The sequence below is a fragment of the Herpailurus yagouaroundi genome, unplaced genomic scaffold (assembly GCF_014898765.1).
Source record: "Herpailurus yagouaroundi ecotype Mexico unplaced genomic scaffold, PumYag 190, whole genome shotgun sequence".
NCBI classification, from domain to species: domain Eukaryota; kingdom Metazoa; phylum Chordata; class Mammalia; order Carnivora; family Felidae; genus Herpailurus; species Herpailurus yagouaroundi.
Genome location: NW_024412421.1, coordinates 33,791,064 through 33,815,619, shown reverse-complemented (window position 1 = coordinate 33,815,619; position 24,556 = coordinate 33,791,064). Strand labels below are relative to the sequence as shown.

At 55.1% G+C, this 24,556-nt stretch overlaps 1 long non-coding RNA gene across 1 annotated transcript; it reads right to left on the bottom strand.

Annotated features, from left to right (window-relative positions):
- Nucleotides 1-131: 131 nt before the first annotated feature.
- On the bottom strand, nucleotides 132-15,943 carry LOC121009868 (uncharacterized). Its single transcript, XR_005780871.1, has 3 exons — nucleotides 15,646-15,943; nucleotides 14,825-14,981; nucleotides 132-236 (listed from the first exon to the last, which is right to left on the bottom strand). It is a non-coding gene; the product is annotated as an uncharacterized LOC121009868 (long non-coding RNA).
- Nucleotides 15,944-24,556: the final 8,613 nt, after the last annotated feature.

The window sequence follows — 24,556 nt, the reverse complement described above, 5'->3', positions numbered from 1 at the left end:
CAGAACTTGATGTTCCGAGCGGCGGAGGTCTTTCTGGTGTATCCGAGCTCCGGAGATCTGGATCGGATCCCAAGCTTTGTGGGCCGTCCGTCTGGGACTCACCAGCCCCTGACTGTGACTTCCTGCGGATCCGGGGGCGAGGTTTCCTCTGGGAAAGCCTTGGGGCTGGCACGGCCTTTCAGGTCCTCTGCACCGAGCGAGGGGCCTGCTGGGCGCCTGCCAAGGCCTCTCTCCCTCTGCAAAGACAGGAAACGGTCTCCTTTAAAACCATAAAGGGCACAAGGGCTCAGGGCTCCCACTCTGAAGAGCAGAGGACAAGGTCACAGTTACAGGGTCCAGGAAGAAATCGCCCTGCAGCCCTGATCGGACACCCCCACCTTGACCAGATCAAGCAAGTAAACGCTCCACGAAAGGGGTCAGGGTGACATCAGTCCACGCGTCACACGGACACGCAAGAGACTTAGAGGAGTCCTGGGAGGGCGCCCCGGGGAAGTGACCGCACACCTGAGCGCTGAAGGATGCGGAGGGACAGACAGACGGGCTTAGAGCGCGCTGCTGTGGGCCCGCGGGGATCGTGCCTTCCTGGGCCCGTGCTCTGTGCAAACACAAGGATAACAAGGATCCTACCGCAAGTGCCTTGATGAAAAGACAAATAGAACTCAAGCTGGAATGCTTTCTTTTTTCAGTTCTGACTTGAAGAGAAACCGAGTCACTTTCCTGAGCCCCTCAAAGTCTCGTGGGCCCTAGGCAGTGTGCCTGGAGATGGCCCCGGGGTCCCAAGGGCGCTGTGTGACCTGGGGCGAGCCTCTGCCCTCTCTGAGCCAGGAAGCTGGGAGGATTAAATGGATAGTGTGGGTGAGCCCACTGGGTGCACGGGAAGTGCCCTTTGTCATCATGTCCTCTGTACGAGCAGGGGGGCCCCAAGGGGAAAAGGCCCTCAGGTTGGCCGTCGGCCTCAGGAACCGCCCCGCCCAGCTCTGCTCCGGGCTGTGAATGAAAACAGATGTCCCCTGGGCTGTTTGTTCTTGGACAGCCTGACCCTGAACTCAGTTCACTCCGCCGCCCCGTTACTGACCTCCACTCACTGTCCGCCTCCCCCTTCCCCCTCAGCTGATGCCCTCCCATTTAGGGAGCTCTCAGCCTCTCTCTCCAGCAAGGCTCCTCGCCTCCTCCCCCTGCCCCCAGAGTGACCGGTGGCCCCAGGGCCAGACCTCCTAGCAACTGACCCCTTGGCCCTGGCCAGGGGACCTCCCTTCCTTCCTTCCCATTCAGCGTTGCTGCAGGAGAAAGCGTCCCCTTTCCAGCAGGAGGAGGCCACAAAGCCCAGGCACGCTGGTCGAAAGGTCAGGTTTGAGGGCTAGGCCGGCTCTTTGCACCCGTGATCCCCAGCCAAGGCGCTGGTCCTATCGGCCCCTCTCTAGCTGCCGGGCCCAGCTCTCAGCTGACCTCTCTTGCTTCTCTTCCATGCGACGCGACCACTTGTTTTTCATTTCTCCGTCAAAAGCAGATCTGGTTTTGGGGCGCCTGGGGGGCTCAGTCGGTGAAGCATCTGACCTCGGCTCAGGTCACGATCTCACGGTTCGTGGGTTCGAGCCCCGCGTCGGGCTCTGTGCTGACCTCTCGGAGCCTGGAGCCTGCTTCGGATTCTGTGTCTCCCTTTCTCTCTGCCCCTCCCCTGCTTGTGCCTTCTCTCCCTCTCCCTGTCCCTCCCCCTCTCACTCTCTTTCAAAAATTAAACATTAAAAAAAAAAAAAAAAAGGAAATCTGATTGTGAAACCCCTCCATATCCCGCCTCCTAGGCCAAAAACCTAGCCCTGGCCCTGTTAGGACAGCGACAAAAATGAGCGACCCACAGCCCCTGCCGGTCTGACCTAGACTCTCTCCACCTGGGTGTTAGCATCCCCTGCAGGAGGGGGTTTTAATAAGCCCACACCCAGGTCCAGCCTGGACCAAAGAAGTCAGAACCCGGATCAGTGAGATCGAACTGGGCGTTTCCAGAGGTCCCTGGCTGATTCCGATGAACAGCCAGGGCCAGGAGCCCTGACACACCGCAGGCCTCTCCCCGAAGGGCCCCCAGCGCCCCTCCACGCACCCTCCCTTCTCCTGCTGCAGCAACCTGCCCTCCCCAACACATGCACACCACCTGCCTCTTTGCTCCAAGGCCTCTGTATACTATACGCTTCTCCCTCTCCCTGACACCCTTCCCTGTTTTCTGTGCTGGGGAAACCGGTTCAAGCTTCCTCTCATCTCTACTCTCGGCAAAACACAGGGCTGCTTCCTCCCAGAAACGTTCTCTGATCTCCAGGCCAGCTGGGTTCCCCCGAGAACGGGCTTTCAGGGCCCGCGTGCCTCTGCTGGATAGGACCCAGGCGACAGGACGGTGGAAATGACGTTTCTTGTGACAATGCCTGACTCTCCCAATACGCGGGAAGTGTTCTAAGGGTAGGGACTGTCTCGTCATTGGCTTGGGTGTTTCCGTTCTCACCTACTATGCGCATAGCACATAGTAGGAGCTCAGCAGACATTCACCAAGTGGCTGCATGGATGTGTCTGCTCCCCCGCCAGGGCCCCCGCCCAGACGACTTTGCTGGGACTTCCTAAGGTCAACCGGCCACTGCCTGTGCCAGACCGTGTCCTAGGAGCCGGGAACACAACTGCCCCTCCCCGCCAGCTGTGCATCCTCGACGTCTGGGGCTGGACCACCCTCTGACGCGGGGCCTGCCCTGTGCGCTGGGGGATGCTTAGCCTCTACCCACTAGACGTCAGCGATGTTCTCCCGCCAGCCCCCCACCAGGGGTGACGGCCAAAGATGTCTCCAGACAGTACCGAACAGCCCCTGGTCTGGGACAAAGTCCCTCCCTGTAGAGGTCATCGCTGGAGGTGACCACAGTAAAACAGAGAAGAGTCAGGATGCTGGTTTATGGGGGTTGCCGAACTGCCCGCATATGTTTCCTGCGCTTTTCCGTAGGTTTAAGTCACATACACACACATTTAAAAGAAAAAGGAACGGGGCCCCTGGGCGGCTGGGGCGGCTACGCGTCCAACTCGATCTCGGCTCAGGTCACGATCTCACGGTTTCGTGAGCTTGAGCCCCACATCGGGCTCGGCACCGACAATACGGAGTCTGCTTTGGAGTCTGTCTCCCTCTCTCTCTCTCTCTCTCTCTCTCTCTCTCTCAAAATAAATACACGTCAAAAAAAAATTATTAAAAAAAACCCAACGTCACCGTAATAAACTCTGGCAGGAAGTGTGAGCCAAGGTGAAGGGCTCTCCGGTCCGCCTTGCGCTCCGCTCCCGCGGCGCCTGGGGACCACTGCTGCTCTGTCTCCCCCAGGCTCCCGCGCCTCGTGCACAAGCCGCCCCTCGCCCCTCGACGGGGTCACTGAGCTGACAGAGGGCGCAGGGGGGGCCTCCTTACCACCTCCGCCCCAGCCCTCCTCCGAGATCCGGTTCTGAACGAGTTCTGCTTGTCCAGACCTGCCTGCCATTCGAGCGGGGCCTGCGACGACGCTCACGGGGCCACGCGCCAGCCGTCGGCGGATTCGGGGTGAAGAGCACGCACACGCTTCTTGTAGGTTCTCGCGCTTCCTCGCAGCCTGAGGGACACCCCAACAGAGAGGTCTACGAAAGTAAAAGGGCAGAGTATTTCAAAAGAAGTCTCGCCCCTGAAACAGGCAAACAACCCCGTGTGACAAGCGGTCAACGGACTCGGGGAGACGTTCATTTCCCCGAGGAACGCACGCAAGTGGCCAACGGGGACGTGGAGAGATGCTCAATGTCATTGGCCATCAGAGGAAGGCAAAGCAAAGCCACATGAGAGGTCCCCTCCCGCCCACCGGGACGGCTGGCTTTTCACGCGCGCACGCACCCAGACGTGCCCGCGCGCACACGCGCAGGAAGCTGGCAAGTCTTGGCGAGGACGGGGAAGAACGGGGCCCTGCCCGCGGACGGCGACAACAGCAAGGGCATGTCCTCTGGGCAAACGTTCGGTGGCGCCCCGGAGAGCTGAGCACAGAATTACCCGAGACCCAACGATTCCACGCCTAGGGAACTACTCGACGTAACTGAGAACGGGGACTCAAACAAACACTTGTTTTTTAAATGATTTCTTTTAACGTTTACTTATTGTTGAGACAGAGAGAGACAGAGCATGAGTGGGGGAGGGGCAGAGAGAGAGGGAGACACAGAATCCGAAACAGGCTCCAGGCTCCGAGCTGTCAGCACAGAGCCCGACGCGGGGCTCGAACTCACGGACCGTGAGATCCCGACCTGAGCTGAAGTTGGACGCTGAATGGACCGAGGCACCCAGGTGTCCCCAAAATGGTTATTTTTTTTTTTTTTAACGTGAATTGGACTTCAATAAAAGTAAAGTGGAAACAAAACTACCCAGACGAGACAAGACGGAACTGAGTTCTCCACACCCTGCCTGCGTCGGGGCAGAAAAGCCTGCCTGCCCGTCGCCTGCCTGCACCTGCTTCTTTCGGCTGGTCTGGTCACCGAACCTTCTGCTCAGCGACCACTCCCTCCCCGCCTCCTGCCTTTGTGGTCCGGGTCGGGGCTCAAGGTCTACCTCTCGGGATGGCGGGCGGCAGGGGTCAAGGTCAGACAATCCACAAAACCTGAGCCGGGCAAAGCCATCCGAGGTGCCATTTGCTCAGGATGCCATTAGAAAAGCAAAACAAAACCCCCGAACACAAAAGCTCTGACTTCGGAAGAGCTGGATTTCAGAACATTCCCCCTCCGCAGACAGGATGCACGGCCCGGGGGTGAGCTGGAGACTCCGCGGTCCTTCTCCCGAGCGAACTCTTAACTTTCCAGGGAAGCAAACGGTCCCCCTGTCCCCGCACAGCAGCCTCATGTTGTGTCTCCCTGGGACACAGAGGCCCTGGGGACAGCGCGAGAGACGGGTGAGACGGGAGAGAGATCCCCTCCGTCAGGGAGGGGACGATCCAGACCAAGAAAACCGGTACATGGTGCTAAATGCTGTAAGGACTCAGAAGTCTGAGGCACCGTGGGTGCCGTGTCAGATGGGGAGCCCCCTCTAGGGAGGGTGGAAAGGAGCAGCATCCGAGGGGCGACCTCTAAACCCAGAGATGAGAAGGAACCCAACAAGTTAAGGGGGGGTGTGGTAGGAAGAATCTTCCAGGCAGTGGTCACCTGCCTCTGGCCCCAAGCCCGCTGTACTGTAAACCCACGGGGGCCCCGAGGGGTAGGAGGCAGCCCTCGCCGTGTCCCGAGATCAGGGGAGGACCGGGGACGGGGTGGCTGGAGCAGGACTGCAAAGGAAAGCCGTCTAGTGATGAGGGTGCTGGATTCCCCCCAGGCCTGAGCCAACCACGCATCCACACGCCCTCTTCCCGGCGATCGGTTCAGGAAGGGGTCGGCCATGTGGTCTGGACCGATGAGGTGAGATACTTCCGGGAAAGCGGTCCTCAAAACGGAGGGCCACGCAGGAAAAGTGATGCTTCCTCTGTGCACGTGGGCTTTATCCGGTTAGGATGCAATGCCAGGATCTTCAGCAGCCATTTTGTCACCATGAGAGGACAATCAGGAGAATGAGGCCAACGCTGAAATGGCAGCAGGGGGGAAACCCCTGAGTCCTTGGTGACTTTGTCGAACTGTTGAGTTCGGTCGATCCTGGAGCCATCCTAGCCGGGCTTCCCGTTACCTGGCACAAACTCACCTTCCGAAAGCCCACCGGGAGAGACTAGGGACTTGACTGGGTCCCCTGCGACTGTACAGACACCATTGTCACAACCCATGCAGAATCCCACGTGCCCCCTTCCTTCTTCCTTCTTCCTCCCCGGGGTCAACGAGTCAGGCCACTTGGCCAGGAGTGGTCAGTGGGGACAGCAGGACACCCCGAGGTTCTTGCCACCCTTCCGGGCAGACACCGTGCAGAACGCTTTTGCTCGGCAAGAGTGGGGAAAAAGAACAGAAAGCAAGAATCCTTGACCCTTATTATGCAGTGCCTGTTGCAAATAAATCGATCACTTGGCCAAAACAAGCCGTCCCGCCACCTGTCACAGTGTGACGGGCACATAAATTCGGAAAGTGACTTCTGCCTGGCCGGGCAGGCAGGGCCCCCGTCCCGGCGGGCAGAGAGGGAAGGTGACAGCCTATCCCTCAGGCCCAGGGTCCTACCTCCTCTTGGAATCAGCTGCCCACGGCTGCCCTGACTTTTATTTACTTATCTTTCATGTTACAAGGCACAGATTTCGTATCAGGGAGAAATGGAAACAGCAAAGGGTATTTAAAACAGAGGGATTCAGGGGCGCCTGGGTGGCTCAGTCGGTTAAGCGTCCGACTTCGGTTCAGGTCACGATCTCATAGCTTGTGAGTTCGAGCCCCGCATAGGGCTCTGTGCTGGCAGCTCAGAGCCTGGAGCCTGCTTCCGATTCTGTGTCTCCCTCTCTCTCTGCCCCTCCCCCGTTCATGCTCTGTCTCTCTCTGTCTCAAAAATAAATAAACATTAAAAAAAAAAAAAAAAACAGAGGGATTCAGGAGCGCCGGGCTGGCTCCCTCTGCCCCTCTCCCTGGCTCGTTCTCTCTCTCTCTCTCTTTCTCTCTCTCTCTCTCTCTCAAATTAAAAAAAAAAAAAAAAGAGGGATTCATGCAGGACCTTTGTTACATAGTATACAAAACAACTCAGAGACTGACAATAACAAGAAGCCACTGCCCACAGCCCCAGTGTAGGGAGGCGGGTGGGGGGGACAAAGCGAGGGGGGTGGTATTTCTCGGGCCCAGGATCTGGGGTCACCCCGAAGCAGCTGAACCCACAGCAAGGCAGGCCGGTGGTAGTGAGGCCACAGATGAGACACGGCCAATGCTTAAGGCCTCATCCCCGGCACAGAGATGGGGCAAAACACCCTGGCTTCTCCCTTCCTCTGCCCTCCAGCCTCCCATCGGGGCCTCCCGCTGTGTGAGCCCAGTGACATGGGAGCAGGGGACATGCTGTCCGCAGGAGTCAGTCCCCTGGAGCGTCCCCCAGAGTGGCAGAGGAGGGCGGATCCGGGGGGTAAACGGGCCCAGGATCAGCACAGGTAGTCACGTCAACCCCCCTCCCCCCCCCCAGCCACCCAGCCACACACACTCTTTTCCTTCCTCTGACTAGATCAAAAGCTGATAGAACCCAAAGCGATGGCAGAAACCTTCCACTGATCTGGTTTTCTCCGATGTTTCTTTTTGAGAGAGACAGAGCGTGAGCAGGGGAGGGACAGAGAGAGAGGGAGACACAGAATCCGAAGCAGGCTCCAGGCTCCGAGCTGTCAGCACAGAGCCCCGACGCGGGGCTCGAACTCACGAACCGTGAGATCCTGACCCGAGCTGAAGTCGGACGCTTCACCGACTGAGCCACCCGGGCGCCCCTCCATTGATCTGTTAGACAGCTAGCTATTCACTGAGCATCTACTGGGTGCTGGGCCATTATTCTAGGCCCTGAGATCTGCGGAGCTTAGATTCTAATGGGGGGAGTGGGGAGTGACATACTATAAACAAGAAGCAAACGAATGAACAAGATAGTCCCAGAGGGGTGGGCACCACGAAGAAAATAAACCAGTGATGCGCAGTGAGAACGAGTTGGCTAGGGTGGTGGGCAGGAAGACGTCCCTGAGCAGGTGACATCCTAGTCAAGGTGGGAGTGATGAAAATAAACCACCTGCGCAGAGAGAAGGTCGAGGCATAGTCCAGGTAGGGGGCGCAGCAGGTGCAAAGGCCCTGAGGGGAGCACTAAGTTGGCCAGTTGCAAGCATCATAACGGCACTGACAACGTCAAAGGGTCTCAACTTAGCGGTGCTTAAACAAGAAACAGCTTCTTCGCTCGTCTTTTTTCGACCAAAACAGCAAAGCCCTTCCCAAGTACGTTAACAAAGGCAAACCGATAGGGGGTAGATTTGAGGGTTGTGGTGTCAGGGGGCACCCAGCTCCACTGACCGGGACACCAGGCGGGCAGGAAGCAGCACCCAAGCCAGGATGCACAGCGGACCCCACGTATACCCTTGGATTTCCCATCAAAAATGCTCGTGGTGACGTTTTCTGGACGGTAGAACTGGGGGAGAATGGAATCGTACCAATAGTTTCTAACTTGTCTACAGCGATCAGGTATCACTAAGAGCGAGGAAGGCCGCGGGTTCAAATCCCAGCTCTGTCACCTTGCGGAAATGTCCCCTGAGCTCTAGGCTCATCCCCCCTCCCCCCAGCAAATGGTGCGTGACGGCACCTGCCCCGGGACCGCCGTGCAGAATAGAACAGAAAACCCTGGCAAGTACTCCGCGCAGAACACGGCCCACGGCACTTCTGTGAGGTGCGAACTGTGGTGATCTCACCACAGTGAGCCTCAACAACTGACTTCCAGGGTGCTTGTGACTCGGGGGCGCAGACTGACTCACTGAGGACGCTGGAAAAATCCAAGGCTGAGGAGTGATCTCAGGCACAGACATCAGGCAGGAGGGACGGACAAGCGTGTCTGGGACAGAGAGACGCGTGTGTCGACATCAGAGGTACCAGCCGGCACCCCTGACCGGAGGTCGAAGCTTTGGCACGACGAGCGGCTGAATGGAGGGTGTCGACCCCACCCCCACCCCCACCCCCACCAGGGCGGCAGGTGGGGCCCCCGGAGCCTCCGGGCTGACAGAGAACCGGCGAGAAGGCCCCACCCGACCCGTGGCTGTCCCCACCTCTGGTTCCTCCGCTGCAGAAATTGGGAAATCGGCATCCACTGGGTGGGGGAGTGGGGGAGGGGGAACGGCACGGGGGAGCAGGATTATAACAATAATTCTGGTCATAAAAATGACAATAATCAGGGGCGCCTGGGTGGCGCAGTCGGTTGAGCGTCCGACTTCAGCCAGGTCACGATCTCACGGTCCGTGAGTTCGAGCCCCGCGTCGGGCTCTGGGCTGATGGCTCGGAGCCTGGAGCCTGTTTCCGTTTCTGTGTCTCCCTCTCTCTCTGCCCCTCCCCCGTTCATGCTCTGTCTCTCTCTGTCCCAAAAATAAATAAATGTTAAAAAAAAAAATTTAAAATAAAAAAAAATGACAATAATCAGGGGCGCCTGGGTGGCGCAGTCGGTTAAGCGTCCGACTTCAGCCAGGTCACGATCTCCCGGTCCGTGGGTTCGAGCCCCGCGTCGGGCTCTGGGCTGACGGCTCGGAGCCCGGAGCCTGCTTCGGGTTCTGTGTCTCTCTCTCTCTGCCCTTCCCCAGCTCGTGTGCTGTCTCTCTAAATTAATTAATTAATGTTAAAAAAATTAAATTAAAAGTGTAGGCTATCCCGACACAAACGAGGAATTGTCCCGTACATCACTCAATTAAAAAAGTAATAATAACAATGATCACACTTAGGTAGTCTTTCTCTAAGCCAAGAACTTCACAGGCTCACACACCTAATCCATGTACTAGCTCTAAGAGGTAAGTACGGCTATTATCCCCACCTCACTGATGGGGAAACTGAGGCTTGCCCAAGGTCACCCATCGGCCTAATGACCGCGCTGGCTCCATTATAATCAGAACTCTGTCACCTGAGGGTTCCGTCATTTGCTGCCCCAAGAGATGAGCCCAAGTCACCTGATGGCCCAAGACCTGGAGACTCCCCCTTCCGCCCCCCCACCCCCACCCACATACCTCTAATCACCTGGACCCCGGATTCCCTGAAACGAGGATTCCACTTCAACACAACTGCCCAGCCCCAGTCCCCTGGGGCCAGCCCGGCCTAACTTTCCCTCCCAGGGCCTGGCTGAGGGGCCCACACCCTGCTCTGCTCCCCGACAACCACAAAGGCCTCTGGACCATCCCTGAGCAGCTCAGGGGTCAAGTCCCCATGCGTTTCGTGTGTCTGGTGCCCACACAGCCCAGGCACTCACAGTAACTGGCTTTAGCTGGTGCCCTTCCCTCCTCCCGCAACACCCTTCCCTGCTCCTCACTAAATTCTACTCCCCATCGTCAGGGCCCAGACCCTCTCAGGGTGGGGGGGAAGGACGTGGCCGCTCCTGGGAGGGCACGGAGGTGAGGCCCTCGGCCCCAGGGTGAACCATGAGCCCCCGCAACTTTGCAATCACCTCCAATGTCACCCGCTCGCCGAACGAGGGCCGCGCAAGGGCAAAGCACCCCCTCACACCTGCTTTCTCAGTTCCCTCCTCCCACCCCTGCGTGAAATTTGGCAGTTTTTGTAACTCTTGTGGGACAATGTTAGTAATTAAGAAAGAGCCTCGGGTGCCTGGGTAGCTCCGTCGGTTAAGCGTCCGACTTGGGCTCAGGTCACGATCTCACGGTTCGTGGGTTCGAGCCCTGCATCGGGCTCTGTGCTGACGGCTCAGAGCCTGGAGCCTGCTTCGGATTCTGCGTCTCCCTCTCTCTCTGCCCCTCCCCTGTGCTTGTGTGCATTCGCTCTCTCCCTCTGTCTCTCAAAAAAAAAAAAAAAAAAAATTAAATACTGCTTCCAAGAGTCAGCTGCTGCCCTGGGCACTTACGGGTGTCACCTGATTTAGTTCCCTGTATGTGTTTGTAAAGTCCCCTAGTCATCAAGCAGCAACATCTGACTGACAGCCATCTAGGAAAACTGGTCCACGATGGGGAGAGAGGGAGAACACAACTGAATTTGAAGAGGAAGAGGAGGAGGAGAGGAAGGAGGGAGGGAGATTCATCTGAGTCGGGGTTGCCAACAATCACTGAGAAAGCTAGCAAGGCGGCCCCGGCTAATATCCAGGGGGGACTGGAACCTCCGTCAATTAGCAGCTGATAGCAGGTGTCAAGGGCTGAGGCGGGGCGGGCTCACGACACCCCCTGCTGGAAGCAGCCAGCCACTGCCGAAGAAAGAAGTTGGGCATTCACTCCGGGAAAAGCAAGGCGGCTGCTTCCAAGCTAGAGGGCCTGGTTAACTAGTTTTCTCCCTCGCTGAAATGACATCGGTCGTAACTTGGCTGGAGCCGGCCGACCTTTTATCTATTACCTCCACCTGATCTGCTACGCAAAGTCACAACAGAGGCAACGCAGGACAAGCTCAGGGATGCTCATCGCTGCAGAGCATATAATGCTAAAACGTGGGGGGGGGGGGGGGGCGGGGAGGGGGTAGCACGAGGGACAAATGTCCTGGTGTGAGAGAACTGCCTAAGAGAATGAGATGTATGTAGGCACTGGAGCTCCAGGCCCCTATCAAAGTGGTGCAGAACTCTACTGACTGGGGCAAGCGTTCGGAACATACTGCATTCTACAACAGAATGTATACGATATTTCAGCTTTTGCAAAAAAAAAAAAAAAAAAGTGCATTTTTATGCACGTGTGCCTGGAAAAATGTGGAAGATGTCTCTGAACAAGCGACATCCTCAAGATGGAAGTGATGAAAAAAGAATCACCCCCGCAGAGAGAAGGTCTAAGGCGGGGGGGTCACAGCAGGTGCAAAGGCCCTGAGGTGAACACCAGTCTGGCTTGCTGTCATTGATACGTCAAAGGGTCTCGATTTAGTGGTGCCCTCACACCTGGTTCCATCCTCCTCCAGCCCATCACCTGCCGCTCCCCCCACCTCCTTCCCAGCCTCATTGGCTTTGCTGTCCCACAAACAACCTAAGCCATTCCTAGACCAATCGCTTTCATGCGCTATTCCCTCCACCCAGAATGTTCTGCTTCCCCTGCCAAAAAAAGTGTTTCGTGTTTGTCCCCTTATCATATTTCTAGCTTTGAGAGAGAGAGCATGAGCACAAGCAGGGGAGGGGCAGAGAGAGAGGAAGAGAGAGGATCCCAAGCAGACTCCACGCTGTCAGCACAGAGCCCGATGTGGGGCTCGATCCCACAAACCGTGAGATCATGACCTGAGCCAAAATCAAGAGTTGGACGCTTAACCGACCGAGCCACCCAGGCGCCCCTGTTCCCTTATCATTTAGGGGCTCCTGGGGGGCTTGGGCGGTTAAATGTCCAACTTTGGCTCAGATGATGATCTTGTGGTCCTTGAGTTCAAGCCCCGCGTCGGGCGCTGTGCTGACAGCTCGGAGCCTGGAGCCCGCTTCAGATCCTGTGTCTCCCTCTCTCTCTCTGCCCCTCTCCCATTCGCTCTCTCAAAAATAAATTTAAAAACATGAAAAAAAATTTTTTTAATGTTTTTTTAAAAAAAGGAGGAGGGAAGATGTCAAATCCCAAGAGGAGGCTACCGGACTGAGCTGATATTGTTGCTGCTAAACACTTCGCATCTGTGTTTCAAGGACTGCTCTACTCTCCCTCTCTCTCTTCCTTCCTTCCTTTCTTGGGAGAAAGCGAGCGAGAGAGTGAGAGAGAGAGAGAAAAGGAGAGAGAGATTCTCAAGCAGATTCTGCGTGCCCAGTGCAGAGGCTGACGTGGGGCTCGATCCCACAAACCGTGAGATCATGACCTGAGCCAAAATCAAGAGTCCGAGGCTTACCCCCAGGCTCCCCGACACCCTCCTGATAGGGACTTTGGTCGCCAAGGGACCGAAGCCAGCATCCCTAATCCTCCGAATCAGACTCCACAATCGTCTTAACCCATCACCAAACATCCATATTTAATGACCTCCCGACCTGATGTGTGGCCCCCGGCTGGCGATTTAGCGGCTTCATCGCCGGCCCTGACAATCATGCCGTTCGGAGCGCTAACTTCTCCCACTGGCCCCCGAGCCCCTCTGCGCTCTGGCCTTCGTCTAAAACACATCGCTTCTCTGCTTGTGACGCCGGGGAGCCATCTGGGGCTCCCAGAGCAGGTGCAAATTCCGGGCCACTCCGAGTCCTCCACACCCTGGGCCTCGCCTCGCTCCCCAGCCTCATTCTTCAGTTGCATTCAGGAAGATTCCTCTCTCATTGGAGAGCAGAGCCCACTGCCCCGGACCGCCAAGCCCCCGGACGCGCTGTCCTCTCGGGCCAGCCACTGTTAGGTCTTCTCTCCATCTTGGGAGTGGCCCTCCTTCCTGGTGCTCACGCGGCACGGCAGCCCCGCTGGGCTCTCAAAGACGCCCCCTTCCCTGCAGGAGCCGCTGTCACCTCCTGCCCCAGGCTGTCCTTCCATCCTGTCCACGTCCTCGCAGGACCCACACCCGCCCCCAGCCCAGAGACCCAGGAGGAACGCACGCCAGGCTTTCCCTCGTGCCTCTTACCCCATCGACTGCCAGCGTCAGCTGCCCCCCCTCCCGCCCCCGCCCTCCCTGGCACCACCAGGTCCCCTCCCTCCGACGCGGATGAAGGAGGGGCCCCCACGCTCACCGCCCCATCCCCCTCCTGGCTCCGTCCGCTTGGCCCCACGGCAGCCAGACAGCCAGACCTCAGCAGAGCCTTAACCTGGTCCCAGGAGGCTGCCGCTGCCCCGAGAACAAAATCCCTAAACCTCTCCTTGGCTCACAAGGCCTCTCTGGTCTACCCCTTGCAGGTGACTCCACCCCCCCAAATTCTGCCTGTTGCTACATGGGCTTCCTTTTCACCGCTTCCTCTCAGCTCCCCCGGCTTTCGCAGAGGCTCAGGACATTCTTTCGGACCATCTTGGCCTGGAAAACCCTACTCGTCATTGATACCACACCCTCACCTTAACCCGAATAGTAGCAACGGGAGCTAACGTCCGGGAACTTCTACGTGCCAGACACAGCGCTAAGTGCTTTACAGGCAGAGCCTGTCAGGTCCTCAGAGCAACTCTAGGAAGGAGGGATGGTTGTTATCCCCGTTTTACAGGTGAGGAAACTGAGGCAGAGAGCTCAAGGGACTGGCTCGAGCTCTGGGCAACTGAAATTGGGACCAGAACCCAACAGACACTCTGAGGGACAGCCGGAGTCCCTCCCTCTCTCTAGAGCCACCCCCTCCAGAAATCCCCATCTACCCCAGTCCAGGCTTACGGCCTCCTCGGCTGAGCCCTCCCCCACCCCCCACCGCCACACGCAGCTGGTACTCGTTCTGAGCAGAGCACCTAACGTCTGCTTCATAAATCCCATATGGAAGATTCCTGCAAATGTGGCCAGCGACAATCCTTCCCAACCCTGTATGCTCCTGGCACCGAGAAGTGGTCCCTTGGGGCGCCTGGGTGGCTCAGTCGGTTAAGCATCCGACGTCAGCTTGGGTCACGATCTCACGGTGTGTGAGTTCGAGCCCCGAGTCGGGCTCCGTGCTGTCGGTGAAGAGCCTGCTTCGGATCCTCTGTCTCCCTCTCTCTGTACCTCCCCCGCCTGTGTTCTATCGCTGTCAAAAAACAAATAGACTTTTAAAAAATTTTTTAAAAATTAAAAAAAAAAAAAGTGGCCCCTTGGGCTGGTTTGTGACTTCGTTAACCCAATAGCACATACAGTGAAAAGGAGAAAATCAGCCGCTCTCACCTCCTCTCTCAGAGCCCGGCTGCCAAGCTGTGAGGAGGGGCCCCGCGGAGAGAGTCGCGGAGAACAGCCACCTTGGACGTTCCAGCCCCGGCCGAGCTCTGTGCCACGCTCCCAGCTGCGGGACTGGACTCAGGTGGGACCCACAGAACCATCCAGCTGAACTCCAGCTGGCCCCGGAACCGTGAGAAAATCACAAATAGTTTTAAGCCCCTGGCTCAGGGCATCTTTCAGAGCCTCGGTTTTCCCATCTGCGGGGGACATGGGATACCGATTCCTACCTTCGGGGTGTTACAAGGATTAAGTGCAGGTGCCTCGCAAACGGTCATTTGCTGGCTGCCGGTTTTTAACTTTGGATCAGCCGAGAGAACAAACCTTCCGCTGCACCCCAGCCCAGGCACTCAGGTCCCCAAACTGCCCAGACGCACAACTCTCTGTTCCTTTCCCCGACTTGTCCTTCTGTGTCCTGCCTGGTGCTGGGCTCCCCTGGCCAGGCCCGTGGGGGTGGCGACAGGCATGGGGACACAGTTCTTCCACTCACCCAGAGCAGCAGGTGGGGGCCGGTGAAGGGGTCCGGAGAAATGACTCCATCCGGAGGCACATCCCTGTCTGGGGAAAGCCGCAGCTTAGATGCCGGAGACTGGCTGGCAAACGGATCTTCACCTCCCGTCTCCATTAAAGGATGGTTGGACCCGGCCCTGCTCCCATGCAGGAGAAATGAGAAACAAGGGATATTCCCACAGGAAAACACCCTCGGATCATCTATCCCAGGAGCCACAGCTTTGAATGCCTCCGGGGCCAGGCGGGTGATTGACCGAAGAACACAGACAAGTGCGGGACGCACAAGTGAGGGGCGTAGGGTAGTGTCTGCCCGTGGCCTGTGGTTATTTCAGCGCCTTGTACATTTCAGTTTAAATCTAACCTGCATACACGCGGCGAGAGTGGGTAACTCGGACCGGAGAATCGTGACTGCCCGGGGCTGGGGGCAGCCGGGGAGTGACTGTTAGCAGGTCCCTGTTTACTTTCCGGGGTGATGAAAAGGTTCCAGAACTGGACGGGGTGATGCTTGCCCAGCTCTGCGAACACACGAAAACCCACTCAGTTTTACACACTTGAAGTGGGTGGATTTTAGAGCGTGAGAGCTACAGCTCAACAACACTGTTCAAACAACGGGAAGGATATAGGAGAAAAAGGCCAGAGCTCGATGAATTTTCAGCAAGTGCCTCCTGTACCCCCCCCCCCCCAACTCAGATGAGAGGCAGAACCCTGCCAGCGTCCCAAATCACCCCCTGATGCTCCAATTCATCTTCTGCCCCCACCCCCACCCCCCACCCACTCTTTAAAGGAAACCGTGATTCTGACCTCGGACAGTATCCTAGTTTTGTCTGTTCCGGTCTGTCCTAGGATGGAATCATTCAGCGCGTGTATTCCTTCACGTCCGGCTTCTTTCACCCATGTTGGTTTCCGGCTCGGGACCCGTCTTCACGGCTGCGGAGGATTCCACTCTGTGAACACACAGTGAGCAATTTATCCATGCTGGTGGGCGTTCGGGCACGTCTGCGTTTGAGCAACTCCCAGGAGAGCGGCCGCGGACATCCTTCTGGGCCGGACTCGCCAAACCTCAATGTACTCATCTGTAAAATGGAACCATAGTAACACGTCTGGCATTGGAAAGCCCCCCAAACAGTGCCTGGCTCCTGAGTGCTCGCTGGACGGGAGTAACGATGGGCGTTGCCAGCGCTGATCAGGCTTTCTCACCCTGCGTCTGTCCCCTTTCATCAGAACCCATTCACACTGGGAACCCCTGACTGCTAACGATGATTGCTGGTTAGCACTGACAGCTTCTGAGAAGAACTCACAGGGCTAAGTTTTAACATCAACCCGCAGAAAGTCAGTTCCCTTTATGCCCCTCCAAACCCTGAGAGACAGTTACTTGGATGGCTGTGTTGCGTTACAAAACAGTTATATTAATCACGCAGTTCTACCTTGAAACTGTTCTTTGGCCCGTGTATTTGTCGTTTCAACGTGTCATTCTCTAATTGTCCTGAGGTCGAGTCAGCAGGCAAAGTTGAGAAGTTTGTAATTTATAGCAAAAGCAGAAAAATCCAAGTCTTTAATTTTATTAAAGTCAAGTTTCCATCAAAAGTAAAAACCAAAAAACAAAAGACAAAAAACCCACAGGAAAAAGAAAAGGAAAACTAAAGCTCCACCCGCAAGCTTGCAAAGCCCAGAGTCGTGTCCATGGCGCCCTTCTGCAGAAGGTTAATGTTTGAAATGTCTTTCTAGTTACATTTCGAAATGGCTGCATGCGCCATTAACCGCTTTGTAGAGGCATGAATTTTCCCGGGGCACCATTTTTGCCAAGGAGGGTGATGGCCTGCGAAGGCAAACGGAAGGCTGGAGGGTGCAATGTCCCATAAAACCCAGGTTTCAGGACCATGGAGAAGACTAAACTCCCTCATTGTGCATTTCAAGTGGTCTCTGGGGATGCCTTTTAATCTGCAGGTGAAAGCTGCTCATTCCGAGGGTGATAACAAGCAATCGGGTTCCAAATGGTCTAGAAAAGAAACCCAGCCGCCGGCCCGATGGCTTTTTTTTTTTTTAATTCCCTCTCATTCGAGGCATCTGATGTGGACTTAGCATAATTAAACTGGTGACAAGGGCCACAAGATAAAACAGCTATCTGAGGGAGGGATTTTTTTTCCAGCTGGGCTAAAGGATCAATTAAATCCCTGGGCTGAGATATCAAATCATTAGCACCTCCCTAATCCAAAGGCTGCTCAACTCTGCCAGGAAGTGGGGAAAAGGGGCACCAAGACGCTAGGGCTGGTGCTGACCCGGGGAGCCAGTCTGGGAGTGCAAATAGGGCAGGCGGGTCCCTGGGGTCAAGGTCCTGAGGCGTCTGGCTCTCCCCTGGTGAACTCCAGGAGCCGGGCCCACCGAACAATCTTATAGAACCCAACGTGCACTGAGGCCGGATCCTGTCCCCATTTCTCCGGAGTGGTAGAGACTGCCTGACTGCACAAACCTGAGATGGCCTCAGACCCCAAATCGCACGCCCCTGCCCTCTGACAGGGTGGTCGTGTAAATGCCTGCAAAACCCTCAAAGTGGTACCCGTCCCTCTGGGTCGCTGTTTCCTCATCCGTAACAGGAGAGCAAACAATCCACACACACACACACACACACACACACACACACACACACACGCGCGCGCGCGCGCGCCCCGGGAAAGCTGCGGGAAGTACGTGAGGAACAGCAAAGCCCCTGGTCTAAGGCGGAACTCATCACACATCACCTCTCCCCCTTAACCCTTCATCTGAGTGGTGGCTGCGTTTTATTTCTTTAAACCCACAGCAGGGGTAGAGCTTGGAGGTTAAGGGAGACTGGCTCTGTGGATCATTCCTCCCAAGCTTCCCAGCATGAACAATTTCTACGTCTGTCCGCTCAGGCCAGCATGTGGCCCACGCATTCCAGAATGGCTGTACGGGAGGTGCACGTAGAGAAATCTTTCCACGTCAGTTAGCAAACAGCCCATCCTCCCTCCACCCCAAGTGCCCCCCCCCCCACCAGCCTCCATGACGCCTCCCCTCAGATTCCCCAGGGGAACTGAGGCGCTCACCCCAGGGAGCAGGAGCCTCTGGGACCCTACGGCCCCCTGGATCCACCCTGATTGGCCAGTGCCACGCTGCTGGGCTCACCGACAGACTCAGCAGGGATGTGGGCATGATTATCCCCCGTTCATCGAGGGGAAGCAACACGGGTGCCCAGAGGGGAGGAAACCAACTCAAGGGCAATCTTCCAGGAAGTGACAGACCCAGGACCTGAACACAGAGGCTGCTTGACTCCTGGAGGCCAGACGTGAGCAGGCGCGGCGTCTGAGGGACACGATGAACGCATCCCAAGCCTTGCTCACGGTACACCCCACCCCTCACCGGGTCTGAATCCTGCCTCCGCCATTGACAAGCTATGTCACTGCAGGCAAGTAACCTAAGCCCTTCGGCTTTGGCGTCCTTCTTTGCAACAAAACCAAACGAAACCCAGAGCTTTGTCACCTCAGTACTGGTGGCACTCGGAGCCACGTCATTCTTGCAGCACAGCACGGTGTAATTGTGTCCTATGCATTTGTAGATGGTCCGGAGCGATCTCACGGCTCGTGGGTTCGAGCCCAGCGTCGGGCTTTGCTCTGACAGAGCGGAGCCTGCTTCGGATCCTCTGTATCCCTCTCTCTCTGCCCCTCCCCAGCTTGTGCTCTCTCCCTCTCCAAAAATAAACATAAAAAATAATAGTCAAAAAAAGATTCCCCAGGTGCTGCCCCGTTGACCCTCTACTGACATCCCATTGGCCAGAACTTGGTCACATGGCCACACCTAGCTGCAAGGGAGGCTGGGAAATGTAGTCTTTATTCTGCACGGGCACATGCCAGGCTGACATTATATTGCTGTGCAAGAGGAGAGAATTGGCTACCTAGGTCGTGAAATCTCCTGGGCCTGCTGCAGTCAGGAAATGGATTAAAGCCAAAGGCTGTCAGCACGACCAGGCTAGGAGGGCGATAATCCTTGGAACATCTGGCCCATTACATTTAATAAACCAGGAGGCAAGAAATGTTAGCACAGCACGCGGGAAATGAACACACATGCTACTCCTCTTTCAAAAGAAATCCTGAAAAATGCTGCAGAGCCTGTACCCTTTATAACCTACTCACTCCCCCCTGCCCCCCACCTGCCTCCATGTTCCACGTGAACTTTCAGTGACAGGGAGGGAACATGGCACACTGGCCGGGAATCTGGGGAACTGATTTCCATTCTGCCTCCCAGAGGCAGCATGACTTAGATTGGTCTCCATGCTCTCCAGGCCTCAGTTTGCTCTCCTGTAAACAGGGCCAATATTGGCCATCAAAATCAGAGATATTTGTGTGCATGCATCTTGTAAATTCCACAGCGGCACCGACCGATAGAACCTTCTGTGATGATGGAACGTTCTAGATCTGCACTGTCCAATATGGCAGCCACCAGCTCCCCCCGTGTGGCTACTGGTCACAGCAGCATTACTCACAACAGCCAAATGGTGAAGCAGCCCGGATGTCCAGCGACAGACGAACGGATAAATGAAATGAGGTATATACACACCATGGGGTATATTATTCAGCGTTAAAAAGGAACGGAACTCTTACACCTGCTGCAACATAGATAAACCTTGAGGACAGTATGCCAAATGAAATATGCCAGTCACAAAAAGACACATACTGTATAATTCCACTCCTGTGAAGGACCTGAAATTATCAGATTCATAGAGACAGGAAGTAAAATGGTGGCGGCAGGGGCTGGGGTGGAGGAGGGGAAGGGGGACGTTATCATTTAACGGGGACAGAGTTTCAGTTTTGCAAGTGAAAAGTTCCCGAGCCGATGGTGGTGGCTGCCCAACAGGTGAATGTGCTTCATGCACTTAAAAATGGTTAAAATGGGGGGCGCCTGGGGGGCGCAGTCGGTTAAGCGTCCGACTTCAGTTCAGGTCACGATCTCGCGGTCCGTGAGTTCGAGCCCCGCGTCGGGCTCTGGGCTGATGGCTCGGAGCCTGGAACCTGCTTCCGATTCTGTGTCTCCCTCTCTCTCTGCCCCTCCCCCGTTCATGCTCTGTCTCTCTCTGTCTCAAAAATAAATAAACGTTGAAAAAAAAATTTTTTTTAATGGTTAAAATGGTACATTTTAGGTGATGCCTATTTTTACTGATATGGTTGGTAAATATTGATACATATATTTTTATATGATTTTTTTGAAAAGGACCCCAAAGGACTCTGAAACTCATCGGCACGATGAGAAAATGGTAACAGAATGAGGTGGGAGACCCCGCCTGGATCCGGGTGGGGTGAAGGCTGAAGCACAAAGAGCAGAAATCCAGATGTCTGAGGAGGATTTAGGGGCACCAGGACCGCAGGATGACGTCATCAACCACGCTGAGCCCAGGAGCTAAAAACAGACGAACCATTTCTAGAACAGGGACCTTTTTCGTCTCTAGAACGGGGACCTTTATCGTCTCCTCCTTGGTGCTATTAAGGCTGCAACGTGGGTCTTAATGTCAAAATGAAACAATGTGAAAATAAAAGATCACCCAGTCCTCAAGGTGATCTTGCCTGGACAATACGGTGGCCTGGAGATGTGGCTGCTTCAGGGGTCCCAAATATGGGCTGACTCTGAATCTGATGCTCGGTTTTGTTTGGGATGGCAGGCATTTCAATTTTCTTCTTCGCGTTTAAATATGCAAAATCTTACATCAAATCTGTACTTCCAGTTTTCTTGAACAAATAAGAAAATCTGTCATTGTGGAGTCTGCTCTCCCACGTGGCACCGACAAGCTGCTGTGGAACAGTGGCAACCCCGGGGCGGGAGGGGGGGGAGGGGAGGGGAGTCACCTTCCTCAGTTGACAAGCCCCACCAACTTCCTATGGTCTCCCCAAGAACAACAGATGCTGAGAATGTCTGATATAGACAGGAAATTGACAGATAATCTCCCTAAAGCCCATTATAGAGATCGGGAAATTGGAGTCCAAAGAAAAGAAACAAGCGGGGTGGGGTTCAGAGTCATGGACGAGCCGCACTGAAAGGAGAAAATCAGGTCTCTGAGATCCCATTCCTTATTCCTAGCTGTTTTCATGGACTTAAAACACACGTGTGTGCACACACGTGTGCACACAGCCCAGTGCCCCCGGCAACAGTAGCAGCGGTGGGATGTTTACAGATCACTTGCTACAAACCCAGGAGGTGCCCATCAGGCTTCCCCTTACAACACTACTCTCAGCCCAACGGGATGACTGGGGACGTGGAGGCTGAGTCGAGAGGTGAAGTGTCCTGCCTGAAGGCACACCCCCCGGGGGGGGGGGGAGGCTCAGCTGAGGTTTCCGTGTGGGTCTGTCCAATTATCCAGTGCTTAACCACAGTTGCAAATTCTACCCCATTAAGCGACAGTTAGCATCTCACCCTCTAAAAATTACATCAACCCCAGGCGTTGCATAGCGTCGAGCTGGGAAGACAATTGGACTTGATGATTCTAAACTCAAATGGAAATCTGGCTTCCCCACGCGCACAGGATCAGAACTGCGCTGTGGGAACCCATTCAATCGCCTCCTTATAGTGTTGTTACCATCAGTTAACTCCATAACGAACAGCCCACGCTCTACCCAAAGCAACAGTAAGTCTTCCTTGTAGATCCTAATAGCTTAAGCGTCCCCATCGACACCGTGGGATTTATTTTCCTTTCTAAATACATTTGCGAATGGTTGTTTCCCAGCCACAAATCAATATATCGTAAATCGGGAAAGCCAGAGCCACGGACACCCTCACTGAACGCTTTCTGCAGGAAAGGACACTTTCTTCTATTGAACTGGCCCCAGAGGAACAGTGGACCTTAAAGTCCTAGAGGCTCTGCACTGGCGGTCAGTTTCCTCTTCTGGTCTTTTGAAGCTGTGCGACCCAGTGCCTGGCACTCAACCTCTCTGGGCCTGGGCATCCTTTTCTGGCAGATCGGAGGGCTACAGCCATGTCAGAGACGTGCCCAATCGAGTAAGACGGGCGCACATCGCCCAAGTTTGTAAATTATAATGCCTTATGCAGCTGCTACTTATCTTTTGTCCCGCAGGAAGAGCATGCTGCCGGTTTTTGACAATTTCGACTCCTGGTTTTTACTCCAGGTTCATACTGTCTCCGGTTCCAGTGCTTTCCTTAAATAATTAATTTCGCTTCATACTTTAATCTTCAAAGCCCTCGACACCTGCCGTCGGAGTACGGCGGCGCCACTTAACGCAATTACATTCCTGCCACGGCTAAATTAAAGGCCACCCTCACAGCTTGGACAATGGCAACCGAAGGCTTCAGAATGATTACTGACCTTCTAGAAGGGAGCGCCATCCAAATGACAGAGATGACGGGCTGAGGTGGGGTTCAACACTTAAGGAAGTGCCACTCCCCTGACCTTTAACCTCCTCAGCCTGGGCGCACAAGCAGGCTAGGGCCCAGCAGCACCTGCGCAGGCTGGGGGCGGGGCTGGAGGAGGAGCGTGGGAGGGGCGGGGCATTCCTCCGGAGCCAGTGCCCAGGGCTCACTCCGGAAGCTTCCGTTACTCCTTCGCTACTTGCCTGCTTGGCCACCAGAGAGGGTCCTGTCTGAGGGCGCTGTGCGACATCATGTGTCTTTCGGTTGGGTGGGATGGGGCCGCTGAGTGCTCCAGGAGCAAAGGAGGGCCTGGAGAGAATTACTCCGCCCTGTGACTCAGAGATGACAGAGGACAGCCTGGTGTGCCAGAGAGAGCAGGGTCTCTGTAAGGGGGCCCTCCTGGTCTTCCCAGCCCCAAAGGCCCACCGGTATGCTTTTTGCTGTGCTTTGTGTGTTCTCCATGGTGATCATAAAAGTCTAGTGCGTTCCGGAAGGCCCCTGTGGGCAGGTGGTCTCACCACTGCCACTTTCAGCCCCAAGAAAAGGAGTCATCAGGTCCTCTGCACCAGTCAGCTGGCCCTAGGCCTCAGCTTTATTTGCAAAAAAATAAAATAAAAATTCACCGTTTAAGGCACAAAAAAATATACTTGCACGTTGATTTTACTATATTATGTTTACAAGGATGGAGGGGTACAGCAGGATTTCGAAGGGCAGGGACTCAGGTGTCCGACCCACCATCACCCCTGTGTGGCCTTGGACGAGTTGCCTAACCTCTCTGAGCTTGTTTCCTCGCCTGTAAGGAGATCACGAGGAGTCCCTAGCTCAAAGTTGTTGGGAGGGCTGAGGTCGCCACGCAAGGTGGGCAGCAAGCCCTCCAGCCTTCACGACGAAGTGGGTCCAAGCAGGTCCGGAGATCCGCGTGACCAGATGGCGGTGGATTCCTCATTGCGCGGAGAGCGCGCCTTGGACTTTTTTACGCAACATTTGGAAAAATATGTGAAAGCAACACATGCCCGTTGTAGAACATTTAGAAAATGCGGGAAAATTACTCGGAAGAAAATAAATCTCGTTTCCTGTGATGCCCCCACCATCGCTCCAGTGACGGGCCATTCATAAGTGTCCTGATCATGAGCCGGGCAAGCCCTACGTGGAATGCAGGAAAATGAACAGAACGTGTCCTCTCCTGAGCACTCTGGTCCTGGCTTCTAAGCATAGTCCCTCGGAGATGGAGGTCAAGAACCTTCCCCCACTCCATTCATTTCCTCTGCTGACCCATCCATCTAGCACCCACCGTATGCCCATTCCGTGCCAGCCCGTGCCGGGGGCATAACCACCCTCCGCAATATTGCTGGGTTTACATCCACGTCTCAGACCCGCACCGTGCGGCCAGGGTCTCCGTCTTCCGTCTTGCTGGGTGAGGGGACCATCGCCCTACCTCTGTGCCACTCTCTGCCTGTCCAGACTTGCTCTAAATAAACGACTGGCCGTCTTTCCGTCCCTCCTGTTTACTTAGCCATGAAGGGTGTTGTTGAACGCAAAAGGCAAAATTTCTGCTGACAGCAAGGCAAGTCACCGAAACGTGTCCTTTTAGGGTAACAAATGTTTCTGTGTTCCAGCAGAGAACAAAGCTTTTGCGCTTTTTTTGAAAAAATCAGGTCAATTACTATATTGCTTTTAGCTTCTCGATCTTGACAGATTGAGTACTCCAGCATATTGAGGATCCTAGGACAGCTTTCCTGGTGACCTTCTCCCTCCCTTCTAAGGAAAATCACTGCCCTAGATTTTTTGAAATCTTCGTGAAAGCAGAATGTCTGAAGCGAACAGTCCTTAAAAAGATGTGAAAGCATATTATTATAAGATTTTTCCAGCGATAAAATGGGGTTTATGCACCCGACAAAACACACAGACGCGTACACAAAATGCTGTTGTCAGGACGTTAGAAACAATTAAGCCTGTATCCTCTTTTTACTTTTAAAGGGTTCTGTGTAATTCTAAGGTTTGTTTGCTTTTATTTTTCATCCAATTGTACAACCTTTGATCAGCTCTTTATTTTATTATTTTTTTTAATGTTTATTTATTTTTGAGAGAGACGGAGACAGAATGCAAATGGGATGGGGGCAGAGAGAGAGGGAGACACAGAATCCAAAGCAGGCTCCGGGCTCCGAGCTGTCAGCACAGAGCCTGACGCGGAGCTCGAACTCACGAGCCGTGAGATCACGACCTGAGCAGAAGTCGGACGCTCAACCGACGGGGCCACCCAGGCGCCCCGTCAGCTGTCTCTTTAAAAAGTTATTATTGGGGGGTGGGTGGCGCAGTCGGTTAAGCGTCCGACTTCAGCCAGGTCACGATC